This window comes from Trichomycterus rosablanca, chromosome 15, assembly GCF_030014385.1.
Source record: "Trichomycterus rosablanca isolate fTriRos1 chromosome 15, fTriRos1.hap1, whole genome shotgun sequence".
Lineage (NCBI taxonomy): Eukaryota > Metazoa > Chordata > Actinopteri > Siluriformes > Trichomycteridae > Trichomycterus > Trichomycterus rosablanca.
This window is the reverse complement of record NC_086002.1, coordinates 9588327-9599998: the sequence shown is the minus strand read 5'-3', so window position 1 is coordinate 9599998 and position 11672 is coordinate 9588327. Positions and strand designations below refer to the sequence as shown.

General features: G+C 37.5%; 1 protein-coding gene across 2 annotated transcripts in view; it reads right to left on the bottom strand.

The window, feature by feature from the left end:
* Window positions 1-11672, bottom strand: part of pibf1 (progesterone immunomodulatory binding factor 1) — a 62082-nt gene that overhangs the window by 36152 nt on the left and 14258 nt on the right. The gene's annotated exons all lie outside the window — the stretch shown is intronic.

The window sequence follows — 11672 nt, the reverse complement described above, 5'->3', positions numbered from 1 at the left end:
GAAACGATTGTCATCATTGTATTTTAGGTCCAGTGTAAATGGAGTCTCTTCTCTATTTGTACTTGTGGTTGTGATTATTACTGATAAAACACTGATATAACTGGATTTGGAACATAATCATAGAGAACTTTTACGTCACTGATATTAACACCAAGGCAGAAATTAAAATGTATTGTGTAAAAATGTTTACATGCATGTCTTGGGATTACAGTCATTTCTGCAACTGATTGTTTTCTTTGACTAAATGATTAAAAACATGCATTCCACCCCCCACAACACCACTAGCAAAAAAGTTTTGCAGAAGCTTAAATGGTTTTCTTTAATATGTAAAAAAAATACACATGCTTTAAACCCATGTCAATGTTAAGCACGTCACTAATATTCCAGCAGCTTTAATTTAGGACAATCTGTACAAATTTTCTTTGACTTAACTTTTGTCTTGACAAAATCATCAGCACCAGCTATAACAAGTCACTAACAGGAATTTCCTAGGCCATGCCACAAAGTAAAATTACATTACAGAAATGTCTACACCACCAAATTAATCACCGGAGCTTTTGTATGTATATAGCAGATTCTTTTTTACATTAAAAAAAACCCCATAATGAAACCTATGACCACCACGAAACCAAGAACTTCACGCTAGTAAAAGTTTTTTTCTGGACAAAGATGCATTTGTTCCAACCATCTAGTCAAAGTAAAACCATTGCTGTTGCACTTTGCAAGTCATTCAAATGAAGACATAAAAAAGGGGGAAAAAAATGCCATAAAATGTTTTCCATTACGACTGTCTGTAAACTTTTGACAAAAACAGGTGTAACAATCTGGTACCTCATATTAGAAGCTTATAGGTAAGATAGACATAAAATAATCATTCATCAGGTTAATCAGTTGTACGCATGGCCAGACCTTATCTTGTATGGTTATTAAATACAAATTTATTTATTTTTTTTCCATTTTTAACACTGCTTTATCCTAGTCAGGGTTTATCCCTGAAATCACTGAGCGCAAGCCAGTAACACGCCTCGGCCACCCCCCCTCAGACATAGCTAATCATGTCTTTATGTAAATGCCCAGCCGGCCAAAAGCACTGTTGGGAATTCGACCCCTAAATCCCAGCAGTACTGGGCTACCACACTTTACTGCTGAGCCACACATGCAGCAAGAATAATAACAGTAATAGTAATATAGTAATAATAAGAATAATAATATATTCAAACAAAGTATTTAATAAATTTTTAAGATGTATATTTATATATATATATATATTTATAATAATAACATTGAATCGTAGGAACACTGGCACATGCTGATAGCTAATTCTCTGGTCAAAATAGTCTCACCACTGCATGAAACCGCTTTCATAAAGTAAGTAATTAGGCTTTAAAATATTAAGTAAGCAATTGCTATAATTACATAAATTACACCTTGACCAATCTACAGTATAATTTTGTATTTAAGTTACACTTTGCGGATTGCATTACTAGTGGCGGATTACTATATTTTGTTGGTTTTGTAAATATGACACTTACACGTTAAGGGTTACACACATACTTTACCAGTACAGTATATTTAGTGGCAGGATGATCATCTTTAACAATGTAGAGAACGCAACGTTACCTGTTTGGGCTTACAAGAGCAGTTACCCTGCATATTCTGACTCTGTGCATTAAAGAAAACCTCTAAGAAAGGGGCTCTACTAAATTTACTGGAAAATGTGCTTAATTTCATGGATTTTTAAAGACAAGAGCCACATTTCACAGCGGTCATTAAATTACATTTATAAATTGAATGTTAGAGTAAATGGAAGCTACAATACACAGCACAGCTACCTTAATAGTTGAATGTAAACTCTGCGTCCACAGAATCGGTTGTAAACTGTATATTGACAAACTATCGGGAACATAATACATTACTGGCTTTTTCTTTTGAGGCACAGCACAGACTACCGAGGGATGATCACGTGTGTAGAGAAGCACCCTTTTCCATTGATTATGGAATTACAAAAGGGACAAAATGCACTTAATACACATTCAAACAACATTGTCAGCACACTACACCACAGAAAAGTCTGTTACACTAACCTAATTGCAGAGTGATTGCTAGAACCGCCCCACATTGTTAAATCGCTAAACACAAATGTTAAATTTTGAATTTCACGGCAAATTGCATATTACACAGGAACGGCTCATTTCACAGTTCGTGACGCAGTTTTACGGCCGTGAAATAAGTAGGGCATTAACTATGAGAGTCAATCCTTCCCAGGTTTTCACAACCAAAACACTCTAATTAGTAGATGCATTTATTATTTAATAACTAGGCTTTCAGGATACAGTCCAGCCTTACAAAGAAACACACACTCCCCCATTCATTTACTCACTAACTCACACCTACGGTGATTTAGAGGAAACCAGAGAACCCAGGGAAATCCACAAGAACATGCCAAACTCTTCACAGACAGTGACTGAAAATGAGCTTTAAAGTCAGGACCCCAGAGCCATGGTGTTGTGCCGAACCCTAACTAACTTTAATAATTTACTTAACATCACATTTGAAAATCAGAGGTATTGTTACAAGGGCATCCCACATTTTGTAGCATGACTGTAGAATTTTGCTTTCATTCAACAGCATGAGTGTGGTCAGTGTCGTGCAATAATGTCTGTACAGTCATCTGTTCCACTTGCCCCAGAAACCGCTGGATATAGCTGGAGCTCAGGCATCTTAGTAGGATGGGCGAGTCCCTCCACACCAAAACATTTCTTAATGCACCTTACTGTGTGTAGTCATTGTCAAACACAAATGAAAAGCCTGTACCAAATAGTTGCTACAATGGTTTTACCACCATTTGATCCCGGTCAGGATGGCGGTGGGTCCGTTTTCAGATCACTGAGTGCAATGTAGTAACACAAAACCCATTCATTTGGCTATACAGTAATCCCTCCTCGATCGCGGGGGTTGCATTTCAGAACCCTCCGCGAAAGGTGAAAATCCACGAAGAAAAAAACATGTGTTTATATGGTTATTTTCATAACCCGATTCCATCGGGTTTAGCATTTAGCATCTTGTCATTAAAACCAATGGATTGAGGTAGCACAGCACGCTAACATGTCAATATAACATCTCCCTTCAGGTACCGATTACAGTTACATTTCCTGACAAGCCCGAACTTGCTAATAAAAACACTCGGTACAAGTTTATACAAGTTAAAAATCAGTAATATTTTATTTACGTTTGAAAAGAACTCCATTCGTTTGTCCGCACCGTCAGCCATGTTTATTCTTCTGTAAGAGAAGAGCGCCCGACCCGCAAAGAATTCTGGGATTGCCTTGATCACTAAGGCAGCGTCGGATGCTCACTCGTTTTTGAGTGAAAATAACATTGAAATGTTGAAGGATTTGGAACAGCCTCCTTATCGGGAGCGCACAGGATGACGTGAAATGCGTCTATGTAGAGAGCTCCCTAGCTTTTCGAACACACCCCTTGTCTGCAGAAATCCGCGAACCAGCGAAAAATCCGTGATTTATATTTAGACATGCTTGCATATAAAATCCGCGATAGAGTGAAGTCGCAAAAGTCGAAGCGCGATATAGCGAGGGATTACTGTACCACAAACCACCATCCACCCACCCACCAAGGCAAAGACTTCTGTGTCTGTATGTAGACGCCCGACCGGCCAATAGTGGTGGGCTAGTGCACAACCCGGGGACTAATTTTCTTAAAATCTTAAACAATTAGAGGTCACAAGTATTTTTTTAAGTCAGGAAGAGGATAAATACTGCACATGCTATGGCACTGAACATTCCAGTTCTGTGAACTTTGTATGGCCTTCCGCTACAGAGCTGAGCTTTTGTTGCTCCTAGCTGTTTTCACATCACAATAAAAGCACTTACAATTGTTTGGGGTACCTTTAGGAGAACAACAAGTTTACAAACTGACGAGGCATCTTAGGGCAGCAGCAAGTTTCTCTATGACACTGACACCTGACATTTGTCTGTGGAGGTGAATCCAGGTTGTATGCTGTAATAGATGCACCTGTTAGCAGTAGAATAGGATATAAAGGAACAAGCAATAGATCTGTCATTCATGTGTGTTTAGTGCCTGTGACGTCACTGGCGCGCCATTTTGGAGGTATTGTTTTAGTCAGCAGTACAGAGAAAGATACAGCAAAGATACTTGCATTACTTTTATACACCATGCCCTCGTTGACCCAAGCAGTGGTGACATGACATCAAAAAAAAAAAGCCAAAACCTATGTACTTTATTGAATTCAGCAGTTACAACCACATTACTAACATTATTAACAGGAGTATAACATCAACCATATTAAAGAAATTATATGCTTCCAACTCTGGCAACATAAAGTCCACATGGACACAGTTTGATGAATTTGGCATGTGGGAACTCGACTGGCCTGTACAGAACAATGACCTCAACCCTACATAGCAACTCTGGAATGAATCGGAATGCCGACTGTGAGCCAGGCCCTCACTGTACATCAGTCCCAACCTCAGAAATGTTTTTTTTCATTAACTGGGCACAATTTCCAACAGACACTTTACAGGCCTTCCCAGAGGAGTGGAGGCTGTTACTGCTGCAAAAGTGGCTCATGTTAATGCTGATAGCTTAAGAATGAGATGCCAAACAAGGGTTTGAAATGGTGTACACATACTTTTGGCCAGATAGTGTAATTCAGTATGAAGTTACTTGAACTATTCTTATGTTAGATCCATGCATTTTATTACCCACCCTAAGCAAAATGTTCATAATTTCCCAGCAAGATTGAGATAAACACTTGCTAGCTGGTCTGTCGTGGATTGAGATTTTTGTCTTTATCCCTGAAACCTTTCACATATTTCAAGACTCATGACTCATGTAACCATTACATAACCCGACTCCTTTTTTCATTTTTGCTTCTTAAAAGACTGGTCAGACACAAGTGTAGCCCTCAGGGCTTTTATGAGTAGAGAGCAACGGGACTACACCAGCAAATGTCTCTCCTCCCCTCCCTCAAAGCCAGCTCACGGGTGAATGTGAGCGATCCATTCCACAGGGCCAGAAAAACGCCGGCTATGCCCAACAACTGTGCACTGGGGATCTGCGGGAATGTCAAGTATGCGTCTGGAGTGCAGTGACACTGCGAGCTTGTCACATGAGCAAATAAGGGCTCACTACTGGAAAGGAAGGGGGTGGGGCGCGGCATGACAGAGACATGGGGGTAAACATATGCTTAGACACCACTTACCGGAAGTGACATGGTGTTGAGACACAGGCACTGAGGACACCACTTTCTTCTGTGTTAACACCAATTTAACAAACAAAAGATTGTGTTAAATAAACCTCTTTAAATAACTGTACATTAAAAAAAATTGAATTGCATAATTGTATGTGAAGTTTAACCGGTTATACAATAGGATTTTATATAGAGAGCTATGTCACCCAGCCCCCTCCACTGGTCTAGATTTCAGTAAGTATTATTAGCTGAAGGCATGTGTTGTTGTTGTCGGTTTTTTTTGCTTTAGAAACTTGTTACCAGGAGTCAATTTTCAACCCAAAGAATTTGGAGTTGAATATTCATACTTAGCTAAAGATATTTAAAACTTATGTCAGATGCCTATGAATCACATCCCTGCTGTTACTCCAAGATAATTAATAATAAATGCATCTATTTTTGTTTTGGCACCGTCTCAAAAGTTGTTTTTTCCTAAGCAAGAATTAGTTTTACTAAAGCGGTCCCCTAACTGGTAACCCATTAAATGCTAGAACATTTCTTGAAACACACAAATCTTAGAATTTGATAAGAATTTGGTGAGAACCTACTAGGGATGTAACGATGCACCACAAGACAGTTAAAAAAATCGGTGCACATGTGCCACGATTCGAATCAGTAATTCATGGTAAATGAATCAATATTCACTTTAAACAGCAGAGGGCACTGGCGCTATTCACCTCGCCTGGTTGACACCACTACACAGAGTTGTACGGGATTTTCCAGTCAAATTTATTTATGCAAGGATAATTTATTTATTTGTATTATTCATTTATTTATTTAATGTGGATTTGTTTTAAATTTCTTTTTTTTTTTTTTTTTTAACACAAAAAGGAAAATGTGCAGCATTGTTTTGCATAGTTTGGACCTACTTCAGAAATAAAAGGGCATTTATTATTTAGATAAATAAAAGATTTTATTTTATTTTTAAGAGAAATAATAAAAAGAAACTTTGTCATAATTTGTCGTCAATTTCATTTTGTTTAAAAAAAAAAAAAAAAAAAAAAAAAAAAAAAAAATCGGAAAAAAATCGTATTGTGAACCCAGTATCGTGAATCGTATCGCATCGTGGGTAGAGTGTATCGTTTACTATAAGCAGCATTTAGAATTCCAATCAAAAACCAAAAATATATATTTAAATAAAAATCTAAGTCTAAACTTTTCTTCAGAGCAAAATTTTGATTTAAATTAAGTGTTTGATCAAAAAAAAATAATAATAATAATGCAGTATTTCAGAGTAGTAAAATATTTTGTTAATACTGCCATATCATAATTATATTGCTGATCTTAAAACCTACTGCTTGTCTGAATGACCTAAAATTAGGATACAACATGATTTAACCAATTGGAACTCAATAACCACCTTTAATTAGCTTCAGCTGTGATGTGTTATGTAAACACACCCCAGAGATTCAAGAGCTCAAGGTGTGTTACAACCATGGTGACAACTGAAGAGCTGCCACAAAAGCTAACAGTGGAGATCATTCCATTTCACTAAATGCTTAAAGAGTATTAGAAGATTTTAAAGACCTTGAACGTGCCTACAGACACCACTAAGTATTGTCTGGAATTTTTAAACTTCTGCCTTTGGAGAAAATACATGCTAAAGCACATGCACAACTCATTCTAGTTAATGAGGTCTGGGTTAAATGTTTACCTGAACCCACATTTACTTAAAGAGAAAAAAACAAGGCAGTGGGAGCTTAGCCACTGGACTAGTAATCAGAATGTTGCCTGTTCAACATTCTTGCAAGTTGACACTGTTGGGCCCCTGAGCAAAGCCCTTAGCCTCAACTGTTTAAATTGTAGTAAAAACATAAATTGTAAGTCGCTTTGGATAAAAGTGTCTGCTAAATGGCACAAATGTAAATGTACATAAAAAAAGGACTTGAGTAGGGTCACACCTGATGATTAGAATTTTCAGCTTATAAAAAATAGATGAATCAAGCCGCACATCAGGTTATCTTGGATCTGCTCTGACAATGTTCCCCACATAGCCAGGTCAATCAGATCAAGACCCTGTCATGGCCAGTCCAATCACCAGTCCTGAAGACCAGTGTAAATCTTTGGAATGTGATCAAGAGGAAGATGGATTTTCACAAGGCATCAAACTACGCTGAGCTGATTGAATTTTTGCACCAGGAGTGGCATAAAGTCTCCCAACATCAGTGTAAAGGACTGATGGAAAGCATGCTGATACACATAAAAATTTGGGTTATTCCATCAAACAGATGGATGGATGGATGGATGGATGGATGGATGAATGGATGGATGGATGGATGGATGGATGGATGAATGGACGGATGGATGGATGGACGAATGGATGGATGGATAGATAGATACAGCAGCAGAAACACAGAACTCTACACATTTTGTACAACCTTACAAAAAAAGAAAAAAACACAATAATGAAGGAATATACAGGGACAGTGCTATAAACAAAAATGGATTTAAAACACAATATAATGTATACTATAAAAATACAGTCCCTGACAGAAGTTCTGTCGCTTATCCATGTTGTGGAAACAAAAGCTTATAACCTGACTTTAAATTCATCCATTGGTTTTAGAAATGACTCATATGAAAGCTGAAACCCTCCCAAATGAGGTTTAATTTACGAAAATAAATTTGCTTCACTGCAGAAATATTGATCATTTAATGAACACAGAAAGGTCAGATTTCGGCAAGACAAAAGTTTTGTCGCCTTGTCATATAATGCACCCAATCCTAGTTTACAGCCTCACCTGTGCTCACTAATTGATCGGTTAATTAGTGGGTGTGTATAAAAAGAACCCCAGCACCCCAGACCTTCACTTGAACTGCAACTTCACCTCTGACAACATGCCAAAAAATCCACCCTGCGACCAAAGCCTTGATTATCAAGAGGCTGAAGACCAGATCCACTGCAGAGGTGGCTGGCACCTTTAATGTGTCTCAGCGTCAAGTACAAAGAATTAAAAAAAGATTTGAAGAGACTGGAGATGTTTTTGACAAGCCCAGGTCCGGCAGACCCCGCAAGACAACTGCTAAGGAGGAACGTTTGTTGGTTAGAAAATCCAAAGCCAGCCCCTCTTCCACTGCAGCAGAGCTCCACCAGGCCTGGTCACCTCAAGTCCCTGTGTCAACTAGAACAGTTTGTAGGATTCTGTCTCGAAATGGCCTCCATGGTCGAATCAGTGCCCAGAAGCCAGCACTAAACAAAAGGCAATTAAAAGGCCCACAGCCTGCTAAACGGATGGACGCTGGAAAAGTGGCAGAAGGTGGATTTCTCAGATGAATCTTTAGTTGAATTACACCACAGCCGCCACAAATACTGCAGGAGACCTACTGGAGCCTGTATGGATCCAAGATTCACCCAGAAAACTGTTAAGTTTGGTGGTGGAAAGATCATGGTCTGGGGTTACATTCAGTATGGGGGTGTGCAAAACATTTGCAAGGTGGAAGGCAATATCAATAGCCTAAAATATCAAGAAGTATTAGCTACCTCTTACATTCCCAATCATAAAAGGGGTCAAATTTTGCAGCAGGATGGTGCTCCAACTCATACATCCATCTCTACATCAAAGTTCCTCAAGGCGAAGAAGATCAAGGTGCTCCAGGACTGGCCAGCCCAGTCACCAGACATGAACATCATTGAGCATGTTTGAGGTAGGATGAAAGAGGAAGCTTGGAAGACAAAACCAAGGCATGTAAGACTGCATTCTTTGCTATTCCTGATGACTTCATCAATAAATTGTATGAATCATTGTCGAACCGCATGGATGCAGTCCTTAAAGCTCATGGAAGTCACACAAAATATTAAATATGGCTCTAATAGCACCACAACTTTATTCACCAATGTTATGAAACATATCTTTGTATTTGAAGTAAATTATTTGTTTGATTTTCACATTACTTTCTGTGGGCGACAAAACTTTTGTCTTGCCAAAATCTGACCTTTCTGTGTTCATTAAATGATCAATATTTCTGCAGTGAAGCAAATTTATTTTCGTAAATTAAACCTCATTTGGGAGGGTTTCAGCTTTCATATGAGTCATTTCTAAAACCAATGGATGAATTTAAAGTCAGGTTATAAGCTTTTGTTTCCACAACATGGATAAGCGACAGAACTTCTGTCAGGGACTGTATGTATCTAATTGCTGATTCTAAACTCTTCCTAAGTTAAAACATTAGTATTGCGCTTTGTTCTTTTTTGCATTATTCAAGGTCTAAAAACACTGCATTTAAATCATGTATTTTTTCTGCTATTGAATGTATTGAATGTTATAAATTAGACTATTTTTATTTGGAATTTGGAAGAAATGTGGTCTATAGTTAAGAAATAAGGTAAAGATTTTTAATTTTACTGAAACATCCTATAAACAGTAAACCCAAATGAACTGATCATTTTGCAGTGGTTGTTAATTTTCTAGAGCTTTTAATACAAAAAAAACCCACAATTTTTTGTAACAACAAGAACTATTGTGTATTATTAATTATTATAATTATTTTAAATAGAATATAAGTCCAAAAGAATTTTGGGGATCATTGCTGTCATATTTTATTCACATTTCTAAAAAAAAAATCATAGAAATTCAAAAAAGTTTAACATTCTTAACATTTTGTTACGGCAACTGAATCAGCAGTCCTAGAAAACAGGTAGATGACAAACCTGTACAGCAGGCTGTGCTGTACAAGTTCTTAAATGTTACTAAAGGGCTGTCAGGTGAGGGAGGCATTGCTCCTCACAACCTGACATGTTTATCCTTTCGTACACCTGTCAGCAATAAATCAAATCCACCTGCATTACACGCAAAAGACTTGTTTTATTTACTTAATCTTTATTGTCGAGCATTAAACAGACAATGAAAACTTGTTCTGAGTTAAAATGTCTTATATTTACAGGACCCTGCATTTTTTCCGTTTTATAGGAAGACTTTACCTGTCTGTCAGGTAGATAAAGCTAAATCTACAACACTCTTATTACATAAAAAAATGGATCATTAAATAAATGACCTATAATTATTTATTTTAATCATTTTAATAACCATTTTATCCAGTTTAAAATCACAGAGGGTTTACAGAGTTTATCCCAGATACACTGGGTGCAAAGCAAGAAAAAACATACATTGGATGCCACTTCATCTCAAGACACCTCACTCACACTAACTCCTACAGTTACTGAAAAGTCAGTGAACCCTTCAGATCAGAAATCCCTGGTTTAAGTCTGTTTTTGAGCAACACCTACAAAACCTTGAATGTTTGGATTGTATTCACAATTGTAATGTAGATAAGTGTCTGCTAAAGGCTTGAACGTAAATTTAAACCTCATTAAACACATTTTTCCTAAAATAACAAAATTCAAACTTTACATGTCTTTGACTTTGTTAAATTCCCCATAATTCATGTACAGTCAGGCTAACAAAAAAGTATGTAAACCTACAGGCCTGCAGCTTTTCCTAACCTATAGTGAATCACAATACCATAACTCAACAACACACACATTTAAAAAGGGTGGACCTTGGATACTGTACTGAGTCAGTTCGGTTTCATTCTGATAAACCTTTAAAGCATGTAAAACAGACCTGTGAAGTCACCAAACCTACAAGAGCGAAGTCACCGTTCAAGTTCAGACATGGGCTCTCAGTAATGATTCAGTCATCAAGTTAAAAACAATAACTACAATTTCACCAATTTGAAAGGAATTTTCAAAAAGTTTCCACACTTTTATATTTTGGTTGGAAACGGTGATGGTGGGAGGAGTAGTAATTGGTCTTGTCCGAGGAGAGAGAGAGAGAGAGAGAGAGAGAGAGAGAGAGACTGTGTGTTCACTGTGAGAGTGGAGAGGTGGAGACAGAGATGCACTTCCTTCTTCACTGCCAAAAATTCAAAACGACACGAGAAAACTTCGCCGAAAGATTTACACAACAAATCCCAAATTACCAAACACTCACAGAATTGGAAAAATTTTTAAAAATTCTGGGAGAAGGGCACACTGCCCCCCTCGCCGCACAGTATGTGTCAGCGCTACACCGCCTGAGAGACAGTGGGTAACAGTTCTGTGTGTATATATACATTTGTGTAAAGTACAGGTATATACTGTCTGTATATCTTCCTGTAAATTTGCTAAAATACTTTTATTGTTTATTTTTATTTTATCTGTACTCACTTTTATTATTTATTGTTTTATTGTCATATATTGCTTCTTTTGTAATTCTGTTATTATCGTTGTAATGCTTTGGCAATATTGTATTTTTTTTTTACATTCATGCCAATAAAGCTACTTTGAATCTTTGAATCTTTGAGAGAGAGAGAGAGAGAGAGAGAGAGAGAGAGAGAGAGAGAGAGAGAGAGAGAGAGAGCTTATAGTCTAAATTTAGCGCTATCTGATGATGATGTGAAAGCAGCGGTGCATCAGTGGCTACAC